The sequence below is a fragment of the Balaenoptera ricei genome, chromosome 18, assembly GCF_028023285.1.
Source record: "Balaenoptera ricei isolate mBalRic1 chromosome 18, mBalRic1.hap2, whole genome shotgun sequence".
Taxonomy (NCBI): Eukaryota; Metazoa; Chordata; class Mammalia; order Artiodactyla; family Balaenopteridae; genus Balaenoptera; species Balaenoptera ricei.
This window is the reverse complement of record NC_082656.1, coordinates 10,849,271-10,872,507: the sequence shown is the minus strand read 5'-3', so window position 1 is coordinate 10,872,507 and position 23,237 is coordinate 10,849,271. Positions and strand designations below refer to the sequence as shown.

Genomic DNA, 23,237 nt, shown 5'->3' with positions numbered 1-23,237 from the left:
TTCCTCACAACATCTTTCCCTCTCGGTATCGAATTGTGTTTTGATGTGGTTATTGTTAGGCCTGCCATCCCCTGAGGCGGCTGCATATTAACTGCCTCAGCACAGCCTCTGTGTCTGTTTTACTGCTTCCTTCCAGCCTGAGGTGCCGGCTCCTTTCTCCATCCTTCATTTCTTTTTAGCAGGCAGGCACTCTCCCCTGCTGCTCCAGAGTGATATTCTGCTCTGACAGCCAGTCTCACCATTTTCTCCAAATCCTTCATTTAAAAACTCACCTCATTCAAGAGACCTTTCCAGAATGAAAGTGGTCCCTTACAGAGAGCAAGTGACGGACTGGAAAACTACCATGTGCTTCAGACCTCCTCCCTTTCACGCTTTTCTCTATTCCATGGAGCTTCCCAGATCATATCTTGCCCATGTCTCTTTATCCTTTCCCATTTCTCTTACTAACCTTTCAATTTCTCACTAATTGTTTCTCTACCTGTAATCATATAGATTCTATTTTTCAACTGCATTATATTTACCCACATTTTCCATATGATGAAATTGAGTTTTGGGGTGCATTTTCTTGTTAAGAAAACTAAAAACACCAGACCAACTATATTGTTTTGATTAGTGTTTCTCATCATGCACATAGTTACTCTGTGAATCTCTTATTTCTTTCAATCGATCAGCTATTTGTTGAATGCCTTGTTCTTGCTGCACTGTTGCTTTTAAGTTCATCTTGATCAGCTTAACTGAAAAGGAAAGGCACGGAGTAATAAATGATGACATTTTTGAGCAAGGAAGATGGCCAATTATGTAGCTTATTTGTTTTGTTCCTTACAATCTAGAAGGTAGACTTTATCTAACATTGTGTAGATTATGTTTTATGACCAGATTTGCATGAAAACATAAATCCCAAACCAGGTTAAACTCCAGAAAGGTGAGCTCTGTCTTAGGACTTGCTTTCTCTCTCTAACAGGCCATGGCTCCCCAGCTCTGTCCGTATCCCTACAGGAGGAGGATCCTTTAGGACTTAGTTGCAGCTGGGAACAGTCAGCGATGGAAAATGAACTTTATCATCATCTTCCAACTGTATAAAGCAGTTGTAAAAATCTGCAGAGCAGTGCTCTCTCAGAAACTAAATGACAGGGAAATCACAGAGGTCAAAAGAAAATGGCGTCTGCTCTGATAAGTTGAATAACCATTTCAAAGGAACTCTTTTTTCTTGGCAAATACTATTTTCCAGAGCCTTGCCAGTTTTGTGGAGCAGCATTATTTCCTGGTTTGAGCTTTTGGGGACTATTACATTATTGCGTGGTGCAGTATAAGGTGTTTTGGGGCCTCTTCTGCTCTACTTTTTCCTTAAATCATCATTCATCGCTTGGTGTTTAGCTGTTCACAATGGTTAAGTCCATAATGACTTTTCATTTTGACAAATATGTTTAATTTTGCATAAAGGTAAACATACGGAACATTTACATACTGTGCCTGGGCTCAGGATTCCCCTGGGATGGAAGTCCACAGCCCTGTTTTCAGAGGCCTATTTCCTCACCTCTCTGAGAATCCTCAAAGCCCACCCTCCTGGTGAGTAGCGGAAGATCCACTGCCTGGGGGAAGGGTGGGGACTCAGCTAGCGCTCTGAGGCCTGGACAAACCCAGATGAAGGAACTGGAGGGAAGTGCCAACCCCCTCTCCCCACCCCATGAGATTTCAGGCATTTGCAGTCCTCTGGTCAATAGCAGTACAGTTTTCACTCAGCTTTATCTCTAATACATCTTGTTGATTCTGCTCTCTGAAAAAAGATGAACTCAACAATTTTGAGAAATAAACACATCAGATAGGAGCAGAAACCATAGACTCACAGTGGATTAGGAGTGCATAAGTTTAAGGGCGTGTAAATTAGGGCAGCGGGTCACAGAGACACTGTGATCGGAGCATATTTCTTTCTTGAGTGCAATCTGCATTAATATTACATGTGCTATTTTCTCCTCTGTCTATTTCATTTACTTTCAGAAGTACCTTTGCGATGACCTAGTACCCTAGTTACCCCATGTTCTTCTGAAGACGTCCTCCAGAGACCGAGGCTGCCTTTTTTCAGTGCTGGCTCAGTTAGTTATGAAGCATGTGCTGAACTCTTGGAAGTTAGGACACGCCTCCAAAAAGGAACCTAGGGCTCTCAGAGTTAGTGATTTGAAACACCCTGATAGTGCTTCCGTTAAGCTCTTATGCTCATACTTAGATGAAGGAGGGCCCACTGTTCTATAATTAGATGTATTCCCTTATTTCAGTGGTGGGAGAGAGAGAGAGAGAGAAATGACGCAGGGAAATAGAGGCAGGTTTTCCCTTTTTGCCATCTTTTCACTCTCTACCCAGTCAATGATAGCTGTGGAAGAGTGAGTGTCACCTTCCTAAGGCCAACCTAGGAGTTTCTAAAATTTTTTTTTCCCTAAAATTCTGCTTTTTAAGGAGAGGGGGAGAGAAGAATATATTGGAAGACTTTTCATGTAACATATGTGCATCCATTTATTAAAGTCCTCTGAGGGACTTCTGATACTGAGAACATTTACTATTTCCTAGAAAAATATATTTTAACAGATGAGGGGTCTAATAGGTCTTTTGGTTCTGGCAATGAAACCATTAGGTGAGAAATGTAGCAATCCAAAGTAGTTTTTGCACGGCTTCCTCTTCCTGGTGATTAATGGATACCTCTGTTTATGTGTAAAAGCAGCGGTGTTGAATGCACGTGAAAAATAGCATAATGTAGTATAATTTAAAATGTTAAATATGAGATGAATGTCATGTGTTTGCATGGCTGGTTCAAAGGATGTACTTTATTGGTTGTATATATAAATACACTGATACTCAGGGAACTCATCTATTGCAAAGTCTTCCTCTGCCTTTAAAATATTTTTAAACTTAACTTGTCTGGCTTTTAGATTATGTAGAACATCTAAAGGAAAAAAACTGGTACCAAACACAAATAACTACAGAGTAGTTCCCAAATAATTTTTTACATATTTTTATGATTACATGAGAAATCTTTCTCATTTCTTTGAAATTGTCAGTAGTATCCTGCCCTAGCAGGTTCTCTCCTTTTATTACAGAAGCTGAAGGTGTGGAAATTACATTTTTCAGACACTTTGGAATAATGTGTGCAAGTCCCAGGCACATATTCTTTTGTGGAATGGCAGTGGTTTGATGTTGTCAGAACACAAAGGACTAGTCAGGATTATGGGGTTTTGAAAGGAGTTATAATAATGGCAGCACCAGACACTGTTTTAAGCGCTTCACATATACTAACTCATTTATTCCTCACAACAGTCCCCTTTTAACAGATAAGGAAACTATGGCACAAAGAGATTAATTTGCTCAAGGTGCCTTGTAGAAGATAATAGACGAGTTTTGTTTTATGGTGTCAGAGTGAGAAAATGCCACAGAGTTTCCTCACTGAAGAATATCTATAAAACTGTTCTAAAGAACATAAGAGAAGACCCAAATAAATACTGAGAATAACAGGTATCTCTATGAAAAGTCCTCAGATTGTAAATGTTAATTCTCTCCAAATTAATCTATAAATTCAATTTAATTCCAAGCAAAACTTCTTCAGGATTTTAGATGATGTTTTACAAGGCAATTATTGTATTGAATTAGATTTATCTGGAAGGTAATTTTCATCTGGAAGATAAAATTCCCAAGTTTTGCCATGAAATTTTTGAAAGAAATTTGAATGGTGACTTTTACTATCAGATATTGAAAAATACTATAATGATGAAAGCAATGTGGTATTAATAATGCAGGAGCAGACAAATGGTAAATGAAACAACCATGGAAGTTCAAAACTAGCGTGCACATATGAACAGTGGGGCATTTAAGAGAGAAAAGGATGGATTTTTGAAAAATGATGTTGGGACACATTATTATCCATTTTGAGAAAAATGAAGTTAGGTACATGCACACATACAAAAATCCATATGGAATAAAATGCTAATTTTCATTATGAAAATATTAGAAGAAATAGTGAAAAATTAAAAAAAATAATTTAGAGTGGAAGTAGAACCTTCTTGACAATATATAAATCCCAGAATTTATACAGGAAAAATTAGCAGATTTGAGCTGCCTACATAAAGAGAAAAAAAATCTTACATATGATTAAAGACAAATAACATAAACAATGTAGATGGACCAAAATGCATAACAATGGCTGAATTAAAAACACCATGCTGACGTTAACTTGACCACACATCTCCAAGGACCCCTCGGGGCCTCCTGGAGAGACTCATGCTGCTGCCACACTGTCCACGTTTAACAATTCATTCATTCTCCTCTCTTTACAAACCTCCAATATCTACTCTTTCCTCCACATCCTCAACTGATGACCTTATTTCACTGAGCAAAGGGAATCAGTCAGAACTGAACTGCCTTGTCCTCCCACTGAAACATCTACCAGCCTACCTGCTCTGCCGCTGGAGATTTGCTCTGTTGCTTTTTGTTACCAATGGATGAATGATCTGTGCTCCTCTCTACGGTCAGAGTCTAAACTTGGGCACTGGATCAGATGACTTCTTACCTACCCAGGGACTTTATTTCTACGATTGTCCTATCTCTCTCCTGCATCATTAATTTATACTCTCTCTTGGCTCACTGCCATCACGGGAAATCATCCTGAAAAAGTATCTTACAAAAATAAAAACTTCCCCTGATTTTATATCTTCCTCTGGCTACTACCTTATTTCTCTGTTCCTCTTTAAAACAAAATTCCTCACCTGGTACACACCCTTCTCCTCTTGTTCTTCTCTCTAGAGAGCAATCCATTTAGAATTGGGTCTCCCTTCACTAAAACCTCTCTTCTCAAAGCCACTAATGACCCTCACATTGCCAAATGTGGTATTTCTTCTAAATTCTCAACTTGATCTACTTCTCCATCACTTAAGATCTGATCTTGGAATCTATCACAGCTCCTGCCATATTCTATTGGTCAAAGCTGTCATGGAATTCAGCGCTATTTGAGGTCAGAGCATAAGGGACTACCTGGGAATCATAGGGCTTCAAACAGAATTAATAATAGCGGCTAATTTTATGTAGCATTTACTATGCACTAGGCACTGTTCTAAGTGTTTCCCTTGGCTTCTGGGACCCCACATTCCCCTGGTTTTTGTCTCACCCCACTGGTCACTTCTTCTCAGGGCCCATGATGGATCCTCCCCCTGTTCTTTCCCCCAATGGGTACTGGAGCACCTTAGGACTTGGTCTTGGGCAGCCTCATTCTCCTGCCCACACTGACTTCCACAGAGTTCCATGGCTTTTAATACCATCCGTGCACTGCTGACTCATAGACTCATGCCACTTCCTCCAACCTCCTCCCCCTTGAACTCTAGACCCCTCACCCAGGGCATAGGCAGCTGTGAGATATTGAATAGGCTTCTCAAACCTTAACATGTACAAGAGAGGTTCCTTTCTTTTCCCTCCAGTTTTCTCCATCTCAGCAAAGGGCTCCACCACTCACCTAGTGTTTAAGCCAAACACCTTGAAATTATCTTTTCTTTTTCCTCATATCCCACTTTCAAACCATCAGTTGCTCTTGTCAGCCTTACTTTCAAAATACATCCCTCATCTGGTGACTTCTCACTACTCCTATTGCCAAAACCCTGGTGCAATCATCTCTTGCCTAGGCTATCAAAATTACCTGCTATGTGCTATAGCAACCTACCACGTGATCACTCTGCTCCCACTCTTCCCAGCAGCCCCTTACACACACACACACACACACACACACACACACACACACACACACTCAGGCTATTCTCCACAGTAGCCCTTATGATCCTTTTCAAGTGGAAGTCAGATTGCATCACTCCCCAATGCAAAATCCTTAATTGCTTCCCTTCTCCAATGAAATAAAAGCCATAGACTGTAATTTACAAGGCCTTAATTGCCTGGGCCTTGGCTGTCTCTCTAGTCTGTGTCATACCACCCTCCTCTTTATTTGCAGTCCTCCAGCCACACTGGTCTCCTTGCAGTTTCTGAAACACAGCCTCATGTTTCTGCCTCAGGGCCTTTGCACATGCTGTTTCCTCAGATTGGAATGTTTTTCATCCAGATATCAGCTCATGTCAGCCCTCAGATGAACTCCCTGACATCCCTAAAACAGCATGCTACATCATTTTATATCCATTACCCTACTCTATTTTTCTTTATAACATTTATATAACATTATCTTGCTATTTGTTTATTGTATATCTTCCACACTAAACTATTTACTCCAAGAGAGTGGGACTTTGTCTTTCTCACATCTCTAATTCCAGTATCTAGAGCATTGTTCAGCCCTAAGTGCTCAATAAGTCTCTCTCTTTTTTTTTTTTTAGTATTTATTTGGCCACACGGGGTCTTAGTTGTGGCACGTGGGATCTTTAGTTGCAGCATGCGGGAATCTAGTTCCCTGACAAGGGATTGAACCTGGGCCCCTTGCAGTGGGAGTGCGGAGTCAACCACTGGACCACCAGGGAAGTCTTAAATAAGTTAATGAATAAAGGACAAGCCATAGACTAGAAAAAAAGTATTTGCAACGTATATACAGTAATAGATGACAAATTAATATTCAGAATGAACAAAGCTGCCACAAATCCATAAACACAAAAAGAAAACAACTCAATAAAATAATTGTTTAAAAAGATTATAAACAGTAAATGCACTGAAGAAGAAATCCAAGTAGTGATAAACACAAGAAAAGATGCTATAAACTTCACAGGTAATCAGAAAAATATCAATTAAAACAATGAACTACCAGTTCTGATTCAGAGTGGTAAAATTTAAATGATTGACAGGCATCCATTGGCAGCAGTGTTTGCAGAAATAGATACAATTGCAGAATACTGCTAACAATATAAATGGGTACAGGGGTTTTTTTTTGTTTGTTTTTGAGTGCAATTTGATATTATGTATCACAGTTTTACTCCCATATTCTTTTGGCCAAGCAACTTGACTTCTATGAGTCTAAAATTTGCAGACTACTTAACACGTGTGCTATGTGCCAGTCTCTGTTCTAAGTGCTTTAGATGTATGAATGCACTTAATCTTTACAACAACCTTATGAGGTAAGTACCATTACTACATTCCAGATTTACAGACGACTGCGGCGTAGAGCAATGAAGTGAGGGCACAGGAAAACTAGGTAATTTCCCCCAACTCACCCAGCAGGTAAATCAGAGGTTGATCACAATTTGAACCCATTAAGCTAGTTCCAAAGCTCATGTTCTTAGTTTCTATCTGTAGAGTCTCTTATGTCTCATGTTTACTGTTATGATGGAAAGATTTGGGACAGAGAGAAAGACAACTAGATGTCAAAGGCTTCTGTATGTAAATAGTTGACAGTGTGAATTTAGTTCTTTCTTCAAATTTTCATGTTCCCATATTTAAATAAATTGGAAAGGAGGGCATGTAAACGCCAAAGTCTTTTTGTTTCAAAATCAGTTATTTTTCTCCCTCTCTCCCTCCCTCCCACCCCCTCTCTCTTTCTTCAGTCTTCACACCACTTGAATATGCTGCATGAGTTTTCAATATTCAACTCCACAATGACTGCCATTTTGTCTCATACTGTAAGCACAATCCATTAGCAACTTTGGATATGAACACAGCCAATTTAATAAAGTAATCATGGAAACAGGTAATTCTTAGTTTAAGAATGCCACCCTTTCCTTTCATCCTTAGGTGTTTCACTACCAGAGGGATTTGGATTTAGAAAAGTGAAGAAAATATTAAAATCCTCCGAGTTGTCAATGCCTCCTGTAAATAGCTTTCCATCTTCATATAATAAAGGAATCTTTTTTTTCTTACATTTATCATTGTTCCCCTCCAATAAAAAACAATTCCTGATTTTTTTTTTTTTTTAGGTGTAAAACACAAAAATTATGGGCTTCCCTGGTGGCGCAGTGGTTGAGAATCTGCCTGCTAATGCAGAGGACACGGGTTCGCGCCCTGGTCTGGGAAGATCCCACATGCCGCGGAGCAACTAGGCCCGTGAGCCACAACTACTGAGCCTGCGCATCTGGAGCCTGTGCTCCACAACAAGAGAGGCCGCGATAGTGAGAGGCCCACGCACCGCGATGAAGAGTAGCCCCCGCTTGCCGCAACTAGAGAAAGCCCTCGCACAGAAACGAAGACCCAACATAGCAATCGATCAATCAATAAAAAAAACAAATCTTAAATAAAAAAAAAACAAAACAAAAAAACAAAAATTATCATAGAGATAACGAGAAGTGAAACTTCTGTAGTGAATAGGAGATGGCAGCCTCCTTCAGCCTGAGGAGCTGGTGTAAGCAAAGACGGCATGACTGGAAATGCCAAGCGCGTGAGACGAGCTTGGTCCTTCAGTGTTCGGCTTATTCATCTAAAGTCACAGTTGTCACCGTCACCCACGGGTCTTTACACACATTCACAGTCTGGGTGAAACTGTCACATATGGACAAAGAGAAAAGAAGCAGCTTTACCGTTTGTATCAGGAAGTTGTACATTGCTCTCAATTAAGAGAGACCATAAATTACTTTCAAATTCTGCTCCTTCAGTGTCAACTGATGTAGGCTAATGGCCCTTCCAGCTTCTGCCATATCATCCGGTGCTGGTGCTGGAGGACTTTTTCAAACACTGACAGGGTCGGAGTAACTAAGCGGGAAGATTTGGGCTAAAACTTTTCCCTCAGGATAACTAAACAAAAATAGAGGAGAGCGAAGCTGAAATAGTTTCGTCGTGGAGAGCAGTTGTAATGCCTTCTATCACTTGTTGCCAAAATATTCCCCTTATGGAAAGAAATGTGTGGCCTGCTCCCATCAGTAGCTGCTTAATTGTTTCAGTTTTTTCTTCTTCTCCAAATAGATTTTACATTTTGTAAGCGGTGAGGATTGTAGCTTGTATTATATTTATTTTCTAGACACAATGCTACTCCCTTCGACCTGCTCTACCTGCCAGCAAGGATATGAATTCTCTAATCCCCACTTCCTCTCCTTACCCCTAAACATGAGGACAGATAGACCCCATCAAGAATAGACAGATAATTACTCCCTGGGCATTGTTTAGTGAACAGATTATCAGAATTGTCCTCCTGGTATTTTAGTGCATTGTTGTCATATCTCTAACTAGAGAAGTTAAAACCAAAATGCGACTCTCCAGAACCTAGCATGTGGCACGCACACGTGAACGTGCGCGCACGCGCACACACACACACACACACACACAGGAGATAATAAAGTCTTGAATAAGTTGAAATAATAAGTTGAAATAATAATAATTATTATTATATGAATAATAATAAGTTGAAATAATTCAACTCAATTTAGAAGTTTATTAAAACTTTAGTGCATAATAGATATTGTGCTAGGAGTTGCAGATAACACAGAATTGAGAAGACTGGTCCGCGAGAATCTACTCTCTGGTAAAGGAGACAGACAGGAACATAAATAACTCTAAGAGGAAACAGTCTGTAATAAACATGACCCCGGAAGAATAAATAAAACATTATAAGCGTGCCAGTTATATCCATGATTACAGAGGTATTAAACCACTAGGGCTGCAGGTTAAGCTACATAACTAGTTTCAATTAGACCATCCCTCTTTCTACACACAGACTTCAGCACAGCTCTGTGTATTGGGTGACCTCTATTTCAAAAGTATCTCTTTGTAATATGGTTTTCTAAGTTGATTTCAAATGTCTTTTGGTCTCTCTTGCTAAATTAGCATCTCTCTTTGCTAATATCTTCTTTGTTGTTAATTATTTGTTCTCCATACCCCAGCACTCTCTCCTTTTATAGTCTTTTACCTATTTTCCTGTTCATTGTATTGTTCTATTCCCTCCTTGTCACCTTCTCCCATATATGCAATATTTTCCCAGACACAATGCTTTCTTTTCTTGTATTATTATCCAAATGGCGGGAGAAGAAATTTTCTTTTGAAGGGAAAATATTGTCAGGAGGACAAGAATCCCCCTCAAAATAATCCTTTTAATTCTGGGTCGTGCTGGGTCTTGGAATAAGTGAGTGTCTTTCTTTCTAACTGTCCATGGCTCTATTAACAAAACTACTGGGCTTTCTGAAGAATGAGCAATTGACAGAGGTAAGAGCAGAGACATGAACTGACCCTTTCATCCACCACAGTGTTGGGTTGTGCTAAGAGATCAGTATGTCCTCACTGATGGGTAGTTTAGCCTCTTCTGGTGGGATAAACATAGTGAATGTATGTGAGACCCACTATTTCAGATGACAGTCTCTTGTATTTGCCTAACACCTTATACACATGCAGTGTCTCACTGGACCCCAGTCCCAGGGCTGTGAGACAGTGTGGTCCTGGATCATCCCTTTTTCACAAAGAAAGAGGCTGAAGTCCAGTAACATCAAGTGATACTCTGGGAGTCCCTGAGCAACTGGTACAGGAACCCTGGTTTTTGGACTCCAAATCCAGTGCTCTACTTCAAAGCTAGTATCCAACCCCCAATACTCACATGTAGCACTTGGGGCAACATGTTGTAGCTGGTTGAAATTCATTTGATAATAACTTGATTTTACACTCTAAAATGCTCATCATTTTAAAGAACCATTTAGGAATTAAATATAACTTTTTTTTTCCTGTTTCCTCCTGCAAAATATGCTTTGCTGATTTCGATTAGTACAAAAATATTGTAACTTTGGTTTGGCTTGTAGTAGTGATGCTTCACCAACCAAGCATGAGATGGAAGTTCAAGAAACATCAGTGGAGAAAAGGGAGCTCTCCTCATTAATAAAAGCAATTAGCGTGTCCCCCAGCTGAGCAGCCAGCTAGCCCGGGGTGTTCTCGTACATGCAGGCATCTGAGTGCAGTCCGTTAACTGGGCAAGCTACTCTTGGCAGGAAGCTAAATGTTGTCATTGATTTTAATTGTTCTCTCCACTTTACAACTCCCAATTCACAGCCTAATGTGTTTAAGGAGAGTTTGTTCTCTGGAGAGAACTTCCATTGTGTCTAACCCTCTGAGACAACAAAAGTAGTCTGCATTTGGAAAAATCAAAGTGGGACAAATAATTTCTCTAAACATCAGAGCAAAAATCTTCCATGCCCAGGGACTTATTTTGAGTGAATCATACCTGATGAGGCGTCACAGGTGGACACAGTAGTCAAACCATTGATTCTTCTGTCACATCTCTTAAAATAAAGTCCCAGAACAGAAAGCCCGGTGTAGGTGGGAAAGATTTGGAGGTTCTGTGTGAGATTATAGATGGGATTCCCCAGTCACTGGGACCAAGGAATCTACACAGCTTGGAGAACTTCCAGCATTTCTGGCCCTGGCATAACTTCCTCATTACTTAGCAGAGTGGGGTTTGGTCTGTTCTTTCAGATATCAAGAACAGACACACTTGGTTTCTTTGTTTAATGATGAGTTCATTGTAAATGCATATGGGAATAAAAAGGGAGAGAAAATTATCGTGTCTGCCATAAATCCAGTCCTCGTGAGCAATTGGAACATGAGTCATTGCCGTCCAGAACACAGCAGTATCTCTAGTTAGCCTGCAAGAGTGCTGGTGACTGAATGGCCACCCTAGTTGCTCAGAACTCAGCTCTCCTCTCCTTGATGTATATTTTGTCGCTGCTAATGAATAAATAACCTTTATTCTTTTTTTTCTAATTCTTGAACTCAGCTTCTATTTTATTTTTGTTTTTTACTGCTACCATCTCCATGGGTCTCAACTCTTCCATGCAGCTCTAGAGGATTTTTGTCATTTTCTGACTGTCCAGCCTCTCACCACTGCCCTCCTTCCTATTCACACCAAATCCCCCCATAAGAAATCCTCAAATCATGTGCCATCTCAGTAGAGACAATGCCTCACTTCCACAGCAAAAATTTAGGGTCCCTGAAGTTCCCTCTCCCTTCCTTCTAGGACTTGGGCTGAGAACTATCTTAGATTTTGCCAATATGATTATTTCTTCTAGAACTTCAAATCTTGAGCACATGATGCAAGAATTTGAAAATGGTGAGAGGGCTTATTCATCTCAGCAACAGTAGCATGTACAGTACATATTGTTTCTGTGCATGACCCTGGTTCCTATTTATTTTGCTGACTCTCTGCATTTCCTATACATCTCTCATACAGGCATCCCTCAGAGATATTGCAGATTCAGGTCCAGATCACTGCAATATAGTGAAGATCGCAATAAAGCAAGTCGCATGATTTTTTTTTTGTTTCCCAGTGCATAAAAAGTTATGTTTATACTGCAGTACAGTCTGTTAAGTGTTCAATGGCATTATGTCTATAAAAACAACGTACATACCTTAATTTAAAAAGTAGTACTGTTGGGAAAATGCTTGATGCAGGGTTACCACACACCTGCAATTTGTAAAAAAAAAAACAAAAACAAAACAAACAAACCAAAAAAGCTGCAAAGTGCAATAAAGTGAAGAGCAATAAAATGAGGTATGCCTGTATTTTTTTCTGTGTTTCTTAGAGATTTCTTGCCAGTAAATTTCTTTTTCTTGTAAAACATTAGAATGCAAGTGCCACAAGGACTAGGACACTTTTCTGCTTGTTCACTATAAGTATTCAGTGCATCAAGCATTGTCTGATGTGGCGTGCAGAGCCCAGTGGTCTTTCTGAATTAAGACAGAGAGTTTGGAACTCAAAGAAGCTGATTTTCTTAGAATTTATGGGATAGAATATTGAAGAAAAGAAAGCTGTACACAGGGAAGACTACAAAGATCTGTAGGGGATGTCCTTGAATCTTTTAGCAAAAGTTTATCTATGCGAGCATGGGATGAATATCTATAAGGTTGAAAAAAGAAGCTCCACAAGTTACAGGTTGAATAATTCCCCACGTTCACACAGATTTTTCGCCCCTGTAGCCAGACTGGAGAGACCTCATAGTACATGGGGAACTTGGTAGAATCCTCAGAAAGTTCTCACCTTAGTAGTTGGGCTCAATTATACCTAGCATAAAGGCTGCTCTGGGTCCAACCTAACAAAGCTTGGAAGGAAACCTTGAAATGATTACATTGACTTGCAAGTAACTTTACTGCCTGCCAGAAATTCAACATTGCTTAAAGGAATACAATAAGATTCACCACAAAACAACATAAATTTCACAATATCTAGCATTAAAAAATTATCAGGCATGAAAGAAAGCAGGAAAATATGACCTATAAGCAGGTGAAAAAATAATATAAGAAAATGAGGGAAATGGTATGATAATTTGTAATTAACGCCAATTACAAATACTATCAATATGCTCAATAATGTAAAGGAAAATATAATATGATGATAAGAAAAACTGAAGATTTTCAAAAGGCCCACATGGAACTTCTAAAGATTTAGCTAAAATATATAAAATGAAAAATACACTAGAATAGCAGATTAGATACTGCAAAGGAGTGACCAGTGAATCTGATGAAGCAATAACAATTATCCAAAGTGAAGCAGCACAGTGGAAAAAATGAATAGACTCACTGAACTGTGAGACATTGTCAGTCTAACAAATGTGCAAGTGGATGAGAGAGAGAGAGAAAGAGGAAGAGACTGAAAAGTTGAGATAGAAAACACTTGAAGAAATAACAGGTAAAAACTTGTAAAATTTGGCGTAAATTATAAACCTACATTACGAAAAGCTTTATAAATACCCCCCAAAAAAAAGAAATATTAAGAAAATCACACCAAGGCACATTACTATCAAACTTTGAAAAGCACTGATAAAGAGAAAATATTTAAAGCAACCAGAAAAACATGACACTATATACAGTAAAACAAAGAAAAGATTTACAGCAGATTTTTCATCAGAAATTATGTTATCCAGAGACTATAATGTCTTTTGAGTTGAAATACATTATTAACTGACAATTCTATATCTAATAAAAATGACTTTGAAATATGTGCTAAATCAAGTCCATTCTAGACAAACAAAAGATGAGATAATTTATTGCCAGCAGCCTTGCTTTATAAGAAATGTTAAGCAAAAATGTTAAGTAAAGTTCTTCAGGCTGAAACAAAATGTTACTAGGTAGAACTTTGAATTGATGTGATAAAATGAAGAGCATCAGAAATAAAAAAAATAAAAGATAAACCCTGACCTTTACCTCATATCATATACAAAAATTAACTCAAAATGGATCATAGTCCTAAATGTAACAATTACAACTATCAAACTTTTAGAACAAAACATAGATTCTTCGTTACCTTTCTTAGATAGGAAATTAAAAGTATAAACTATAAAACAAATAATGGATAAATTGGTCTTCATCAAAATGGAAACCTTTGCTTTTTTAAAGAGACTGTTAATAAAAAGCGGATATTAGGGAAAATATTTGCAAAATTTATATCTGATAAAGGACTTGTATCCTAGATACATAAATATATCTTAAAATTCAATAATAATAAAAAAGCAACTGGATAAAAATGGGCAAACCCATTTTAGCAAAGATATAGCACTGGCAAAAGAGCACATGAAAAGTTATTCAACACCATTAGTCATTAGGGCAATGCAAATTAAAACCACAATGTGATAAAACTACACATTCATTAGAATAGTTAGAATTTTTTAAAAGTGGCAACGTCAGGTGCTGATGAGGAGCAACTGGAACTCTCATACATTGCTGATAGAAATTCAAAATGGCACAACCACTTTGGAAATCAGTTTGACAATTTCCTATAAAGTTAATCATACCCTTCCTCTATGACCCAGCAATTTCACTCCAGACATTTACCCAAGAGAAATCTTATGCCCACACAAGATTTGTTCACAAATGTTCATAGCTGCTTTATTTATAACAATTCAAAATTGGAAACCACCTAAATGTCCATCAAGAATTGAATGTATAGATAATTCGTGGTATATCCCTCTACTCAGCAATAAAAAAGGGACAATCTATTGCTATGCCAAAATCTACAAATGAATATCAAAATTATTATGTTGAGTAAAAGAAATCAAACACAAGGCTGTCTGTATAACACCTAATTCTTTCACTCAACATAAAGATATATGTAATTAGCATATATGACATATATGAAATATATATATATATATATATATATACACACAGTATATATATATATATATATATATATATATATATATATATATATATATATATATATATATATATGGTGGTAGTTTGTTATGGCAGCCCTAAGAAACTAATACACATGGCTATATGTGTTTGTCAAAACTCGTGAAACTACACACTTAAAATAGGTGATGATTATTCTATGTAAATTGTATCTCAACAGACCTGATTAAAAACAAGGCCATTAGAGGATAAGAATGCTGGAGTGACTCTATCGTAAACCCCTAACTATATCCTCAAGAAGTCCAAGACGTGCTCCTTTTTCCAAAAGCTTGAGTTTGAGAAGTGTTCCCTGTTGGCTGAGTGAAATACGATTCCTGACTGCAGAGGGGAGAAGGAAGATGGTGGAAGGATTTGGAGGAGCAGTAGTCACCTTTCACTTTCTCCATAATTGGCAGCAGAGCTGAGGGGGCAACTTGAGTCTTCTGACCTGAGAAGAGTTTTGGTGGTGGTTACTTGTTCGTGGGATCCCTGGGGCATAGAGAGATGGCTAGCCCTCTACGGCTTTCCCTGATTTGTCAAATAAAAGTAACAAAAATACACTCTTAAATTAAGCCACCTTAACAGAGATTTACAACCTCTCAATGTACAAATTCAATCTTTAAACTGAAGGGGAGGCTGAGTACCCCTGAGCATGGACTTTGTGATAACCCTGCGAGGTACTCTGATCTGTTCACCATCTTACTCTGTTTGTTTGGTTTTTTTTGGGGGGGGGGGTGCGTAGAATTTGAGGGGAAATTCTAGATTTTCTCAAAAGAGACCTATGTTCATTGTCCAGGAAATATGTATATTGGGGAATATGATAAACCCTAAAACTGTATGGAACTTTGGACATTGTTTCTGAATAAACACTAATTTCAAGGGATTCAGAACATAACAACACTGTTTGCCACCTAAGTGGAGTTTATGGGGCAGGTGATAAAATTTGACTAAAATCTGCTTCATGAAAAACACAGTTGGGATTTCAAACCCATTCAGTGATTATTCCTCAACTTAGTGTATAGTTGAAATATTTACCTTCCATAATTGGAGCAAAAAGAATATTATTCATTTTTTAGTTACAGGTGGGAGATATAACTCACTCATTTAAAGTATATAAGTCAATGGTTTTACATAGTTGTGCATCCATCACCACAAACAATTTTAGAACATTTCATCACCCTGCAAAAAGAAGCCTCTACACTTAATCTATCACCCCCAAATCCTACCACCATCCCTAGCCCTAGGAGACAGAAAGTAGACACTAATCTACTTTCTGTCTACAGATTTGTATATTCTGGATATTTTATGTAAATGGAGTCATATAGGTGGTGTTTTGTGTCTGGCTTCTTTATGGTAAGAGCATACTATTTTCAAGGGTCATGTTGTAGCATATACTAGTACCTCATCCCTTTTTATCTCCAAATACTATGCCACTGTATGTATATACCACATTTGATTATCCATCATCAGTTGATGGTCATATAGTTTGTTTCCAGCTTTTGGCTATTATGAATGATACTGCCATGAACATTTGTTAGGCAGCAGAAAGCAGAAAGTGAGGGTGGTCCTCATTTGACAGAACTGGTGTTCCAATCCTCTCTTCTAAATGGCACCGTGACCTCCCTTTGGAAGTAATCTTCCATTGTGTATGATCACTGAGGGAGGCAGCAGCCAATTCCTGCTGCAAAGGCTACTGGGGCCAGCCTGTCCAGTTTCCTACCTGGGCAGCCAGGGAGTGAGCATTTGATGTAGAGTCAGCCCTGAGGTTCTTGAATCTTGGAGCAAGCCATTCAGTGATGTAAGAGATGACTGGAGGTCATTTCATGGCTGCTATAGCACAACACCTCAGAGACACTCTTTTCCTGATGCATGACTCTTCTGTGGCTCCCGCTCTCCGGTCTTCCAGAGATCCTTGGGTCTTGCCTGGTCAATAGTCTCCAATCAATCCTGGAGCCCCAGTATCCTTCCAATAAATCCTTTTTGCTTAGGGGATCCAGTTATTTTTTGTTTATTAAAGCTATGTATGTATATTACTTTGTACAGTACTCTGCTCTGGGTCATTTTCTTTATGGTTCTGTGTTCAAACTCCCTAAGAGAGAGGATATGACTGAGTTGGCCAGCCATCATCCTGGGATCGTCCAAGGAAGACTCAGGATCCTTCATTGGGGTGCCTGGAACTTCTCAGAAAGGGGTAATTTAACTGGCATGGCTCTTGTGTGGCTTCATTAGTGTGATACAGAAAGCTCCGAGGATTTAACTTTCTATGTCAGTAAATTCCAGCTGCTATAAGACCCTCACGTGGTGGCCCTTGAGAGCTTTTGCAGATACACCCAGGGGGGAATCTCAGCTAAAGTTCAGTCCTCTCTCTCCGTATCTCTCTAACCACTATGACTGGAGCAGTTTAAAAGCTCCAGTTCCAAGCCAGGGGCTGTAGGTCAACTGCTCCCTGATTTTGTAGGGCACTGCATAAAGGTACAAATTGTATTCTCTGGCCTGAAAAGGAATTCAGTGTTTATGAGAGGACAGCAAACGAGGTCTTTGTGAACTGGGAGAATTTAGGTGTTGGGAAAAACAGGCTCACAGAAATGTTAATTGCTGCTGGTGATTATGACAATGTGTTGGGTATTTTGCTCTTTTCCCAAAGTGAAGGCTCAATGTGTGATGACAAATATTGGTGATGCTCTTTTACTTAATTGTGATTCTGGAGTCTAGACTCCCTTGCCTACTGCTAACTGCCATTCACCCTCATTGCAGGTTTTGTAAATTAGACAGTCACTCCGTGGGTGTCTAGTATAGGTGCACGAAGCAAATACTGCTTGGGAAAGAATATATTATTAAACCTACAGAGTAAGCTATTACAGGCACTGTGCCTCTACCTGCAGTCTTCATCTCCTGTGCCTCCTGTGATGAATGCAGGCTCCTCCAAACATTAAAAATAGAGAAACTAAAATCCAATATTCATATCTCAGCCTAACAGGAATAATATGCTCATAGGCAATTTGTCAGTGTTTATTAACTGTGACCTAGAAAAATGTAACCGTGGCAGTGTCTTCTCATACATGTGTGACAGGATGGGATTTTTTTTCCCCCACCCTCTTCTTTTCTAATCCCACCCCTGCCTGTCATTGGTAAAAACAGCAAAAGCGACCCTGCCAGCATAATGACACCCAGAAAGTGGTCAGTGTCAATTGGGGGAAAAAAATCCTCTTTGCTATGTTTCCTTGGGAGAAACTAAAGGTTTCCCCCAACGAGTCCTGAGCCCCGAGGAGACCAACCCAACAGACCCCTGTAGGAAACTTGGAAGAACCGGTTAGCAGATATTGAGGGCCCTGAGAGCAGGAGAATGGCTTAAAAGACTGAGAGCACTGCCCAGGGAGAAGAGAGAGGGCAGCAGACAGAGAAGATACTCACAGGGCGAGTACCTCCTGGGGGTGACTGTATGGCTGCCAGGTGACTCCACCCAAAATCCACAACGAAACAAAAGAACCACCCGCGAGATAATTTTACCCCTTCCTCTGTACTTTGTACTTATCCTTGAGGGTTGCCTTTCAGTAAAGGAGGGTATTTGCATACCCTTCACGACATTATGGGAATAACTAAAGGGTGGCCTGCGTTATGGTCATGTTTTGTCAGTTTCCTATTAGGGAATCTGAATACAATTTATATTGTAACAGAGCCCTGGGAGAGCAGCATACTACCCGTGTTCTCGGTGGTTCTTTCATGTTGCAAAGAACATAGGCAAGGCACCATCAGGTTACCTCTCAGTGAGTGGAGACACAGTCTACAGGGACATCATGAATTAAGGAGGAAAGGATGCACCCTCAGAAGCTGCCCAGCCAAGCAGCCCAGAGAATTGCAGCACTGTTTACCATCATCCAGGATACAACGGGAGCTCAAGAAGGGCTCATTCTGTGTCCCCCAATGCAATTCCAGTAGTTGTTTCCTCAGAAGGGAGCTTTGTTGTTTTTTTTCTAGAGTCATGTGGAGATCTCACTCCTCTTATTTTTCATTTCCATGGCTTATGTTGCCCTTGACTTTGGTGGAGTAAGTGGAATGGTGAGAAGATCAGATTCAGAATATATTCCAATATAAAGATCCAATAAAAGCTGATGAATGAACTTATATGGAGATTGAGGGAAAGAGGATCCAGCAGACATGTCTCTTTCCTGGTCCCCGACCCGCCTGGTCTGGCCTTTCTCCTACTGCTTCCCCACGGAGTGTGTAGCCCTCTCTTCAGCCTCGCTTGGTATTGCAAACGGAACCCATTCCTAAACCCAATACCAAAGCCAGGGTTGCATTCGTCATTTTTCTAACAAAGCCACTCCCACTAGGGAAGCTTTGAGCTGTTTCATTTAATTCTCACAAAACTCAATTAATTAGATATAATTGTGATTCCCACTTCACAGATTAGGAAAATGAAACTGAGCAGATTAAATAATCTGCCCAAGATCATAGGTCGGAGCTGCAGAACTGAGATTCAAAGTCAACTCTACCTGATACGCTGATAGACCTTAAGTAACTCGCACATTAAACAATTCAGCCTAATCTACTTCTGATGACAGCAGCAATAATTTTTTTTTTTTTTCGAGTAGCAGTAGCGTCATGGCCCTCATCTGTCATGCCTCATCCCCACCTCCCAACACGCATGACATTGGCCTTCTTGGCTAAGAATGCCTTTCCTATATTTCTGAACTCATACTCACAATCTAATAGCTATTGATCATCTATCCCTTCACTTAAGAAAAGTTTCTTAAATCTATTGAGAAATTCAATTGATATATTTCACAAAATACTAAAAAAAAAATAAAAAAAGGTATGGTCATATTTGAAACCAAGAAAGCACTGAAATAAACCATAACATCCCTATGAAATACAACCTTCCCCTCCACATGACCTGATTTGCCACCTTTTGGTCAAATAAAATCATTTCTTATGGTTCAGGAATCTTTCCTCTTCTTTTGAGTCTAGCATCAACTGACAAGCCAAAGTAAACTCAGTAAAGAGTTCACCATTTGGTTTTTTTACATCATTGAACAAATATCCTCTCAACTGAAAAAAGAACAAATATCAGATGTTTACTAACATGCTCAAGGAATAAATTGTAAAGGAAAATTTGATGGACATAATTGGAATTACCACTTTAATTTTGGAACAAGATGTTTGCATTGTTTTTCAGACATTTGATGTTAAATGTCTGTTATCTTAAAGGACATTCAAGTTTTGAATTGCAGATGCTTCTATTTTAACTTATTAAAATTCAACAAATATCTGTTGGATGCCTATACTATGCTGAGTATTGTGATAGGTAATTTATCTCTATTGTACTATTTAATATAAAAAAGCTAAACTGAGGGTAAATCTTCATATCATAACAGCTCTATTTCTTAAAAACTTCACAACACTTTACAGTTTATTAGCTCACCTAAAATAATTCAATGTACCATGAACTTATTAAGAAACATAATATATGACATATATAAAGGATCCATATATGTTATATATAAAGAATATAGGTATATAGGATATATATACATATATACACATAAAGGAGATATATGATATATATGAAAGATATATATTATGTATAAAGGATATTATAAAGTGTGTGTGTGTGTGTGTGTGTGTGTGTGTAATTTTAGCCTGTGTCTACATTGCATGAAGCAAACATAAATTTTTCCACAATTATTTGTAGGTTTCTTAGTTTAGTGAAAAGGATCAAACATGTCACAATATAGGCCTAGAGGCTCAAACATGAGAAGGTCAGATTTTTTCATCTTTTATGCAAGCATACATGAGGCATCTAACATGGCCCACTGTGCTGGGCTCAGAGGATGAAAGCATGAAGCGTATGTAGTTCTTGCCCTCAAGCATCATCCAGCAAAAAGACAGGTGGGTCTGGGACCCATCTTTCACTTCTCGGGGCAGTGGTCAAGAGCCCTGCATTGAGCTGGCTACCGTAGTTGAACTCATGGCTTATTTCTTCAGGACTCAGCACTTTATAGCCATCCTGAGCCCCATTCTTTGCACTGTTGTGTCCCTTGGGGATACAGTGCAGAAAGAGCTGTTTGGAGAGATGTTCCTTGAGCCAATTTATCCAAGAAGCCAGGACTAAGAGGGGAGCCCAGCTCAGAACCTGAGAAGCAGTGGTGTTAATTCAGGGAGAAGAAGGGGAAAGAGAACCTAGGAATGTGCGTGTGGTTTGTCTGTTCACATGTAGGGATAATAACAGAATAGGACAAGGCTTAAAGTAAAATCTGTCTCTAAAGATCTGGTTGCATCGTCACACATAAGTTTAATATAAAAGCCATGTATGTGACTCTCCTGTTTTCATTTAAACAATTTAGAATTTTAAAGACAAAAATACCAATTTCTCTAAATAGAAAGGAGTGGAAAGATCTGACATATGCCTGTCTTCAATATTATTCAAATAAAAATGGAAGTCAGAATTCTCAACCATAAATAGGTGACAGGTCAGAGTGGTAAATATGCTTTCAGAATCCAAGTGCCCCACTTAAAACAATCTTGGGCTTTGAAATCAGAGACCTGGCTTCCAAAATTGGGCTTTTTAACTCTGGTAGGGTATTCATAGTTTAAAAGCCATTTCTATCCTGCAGGGCTATTGTGAGGATTAAAGGTAGTTTTCATAATCACCTACCACACAGTAATGCTCAATAAATGATATTGATCATGATTTTAGTATTATATTAAAAGCCCCTCAAATTTAGGGATTCTGTAAGCTCCCATGAGCCTCCCACTTTAACCTTCACAGTCTCAACTATTTAAGTTATTTAGCCTAATTCCCCAAAAGCAATGCCAGTACAAATACTTTTCTCTCATATTTACTGAAGATGAAATTTAGCACGTTGACCATTCATCTCTTTATGAGTGAGAACTTCGTCTTCAGCTTTTGTTTTCAAATCCAAATCATTCTCATGTAGAATGTTGGAAGAGACATACTTAGGTCTTTTGGATTCCCTATACCTAGTGTGATTTATAGTTTTTTCTTTAAAACTCTGAAATGTTTAAATGACAAAAGGAAAGTCATGTGTGCAAGTTTTAAGTCAAGTGTTTGTCAGGCTCCTACAGAGAAGAATAAAGGGTATGAGTTCCTGGGAATTTCTAGTTGGATTTCATAGGGAATCATATCCCAGTCCTGTTGTTTCTACAAAGTTGCTTACTTGCCACCTGGTCCTGTATCTCTGCTGAAACAAGTAACAGAGGCCATTAGAAATTCATGGAAAAACTGTGCCATAAATGTGTTCCCCTGTGAATTTAATGTTAGAAATTAATGAGCTTTGCTGATACATTTTCCTAGTAAATTAACGGAAAATTATGTAATTCTGTTTAGCTAGGTCAGGGATTCCGAGCTCCGACCTAATAAGGCATCTGTGCTCACCTGGCATGTGCTCCCGGGGTACTGGAGGCCAGCCTCCGTGTTCCTTTGGGAGCTTCTCAGTATAACAGGCCACCTAAATGTGAGTTGGGGGTTGGTGAGGGGGATGGGTTTCTCACTGGGAGAGTGGGAGTTAGGGAACAAGGGTCAAATGGGGAATAGTGCCACCCTGCTGTGAGGTAGGTGTAGTAAGGGGGCTGGGAGGTCCTGTTTTTGTTTGCTTGTTTCTGAGGAAATGAGTCAATGTGAAAGATTCTCAGGCAATTAATTAATAAGAATTATTCTGAAGTCCAGAAACAGTGGAAATTTCTGTAAGAAAGACCCTGCTCCTAGGGGAACTGAATGCCCCACTTAATTGTATCTTTTTTTTTTTTTTAGTGCAGAGGAGTTGCGGGTCTGCTGAATGAGTGGGAGTCATTTTCCAGAAGATTCCTAAGGCTCCTCTGCTAACATGGAGGCTGTTGGTATAGCTGTTTGTGTTTGGAGGCTGAGGACACCAGGGGCTAGCAGCCAGGCTACTGCACAGCATAATGTAGACCACAACTCTGAAGACCTGCGTGTAACTCCTCTGTTCATGTGTTGAGTACCTACACCACCTGGCTGTGTTATATCATTTAATCCGCACGACAACCCTGTGGGCTATTATTGTCTTGCAGGTAATGTATCCGAGATCAGATGTCCAGCATGCGGGGGACCTAGAACCTGACTCTAGTATGTCTACTAAAAAGGAAAACTGATCTGGGATCATATCTATTTGAGAGTAAACATAGCTGTTTTTTTTTTTTTTAAACTACCCCACACCAAAGATAACCAACTG

At 39.1% G+C, this 23,237-nt stretch overlaps 2 protein-coding genes across 5 annotated transcripts in view; one reads left to right on the top strand and one right to left on the bottom strand.

Moving 5' to 3' along the window:
* LOC132352370 (uncharacterized) overlaps nucleotides 1–7,944 on the top strand; it is a 515,897-nt gene extending 507,953 nt beyond the window's left edge. Inside the window, exon 6 of the transcript XR_009498696.1 lies at nucleotides 7,869–7,944. The gene's annotated coding sequence lies outside the window, so the exon portion shown is untranslated. The remainder of the gene's footprint in view (nucleotides 1–7,868) is intronic.
* The window catches only part of RFC3 (replication factor C subunit 3), a 775,950-nt gene that overhangs the window by 103,418 nt on the left and 649,295 nt on the right, over nucleotides 1–23,237 (bottom strand). The window lies entirely within an intron of this gene.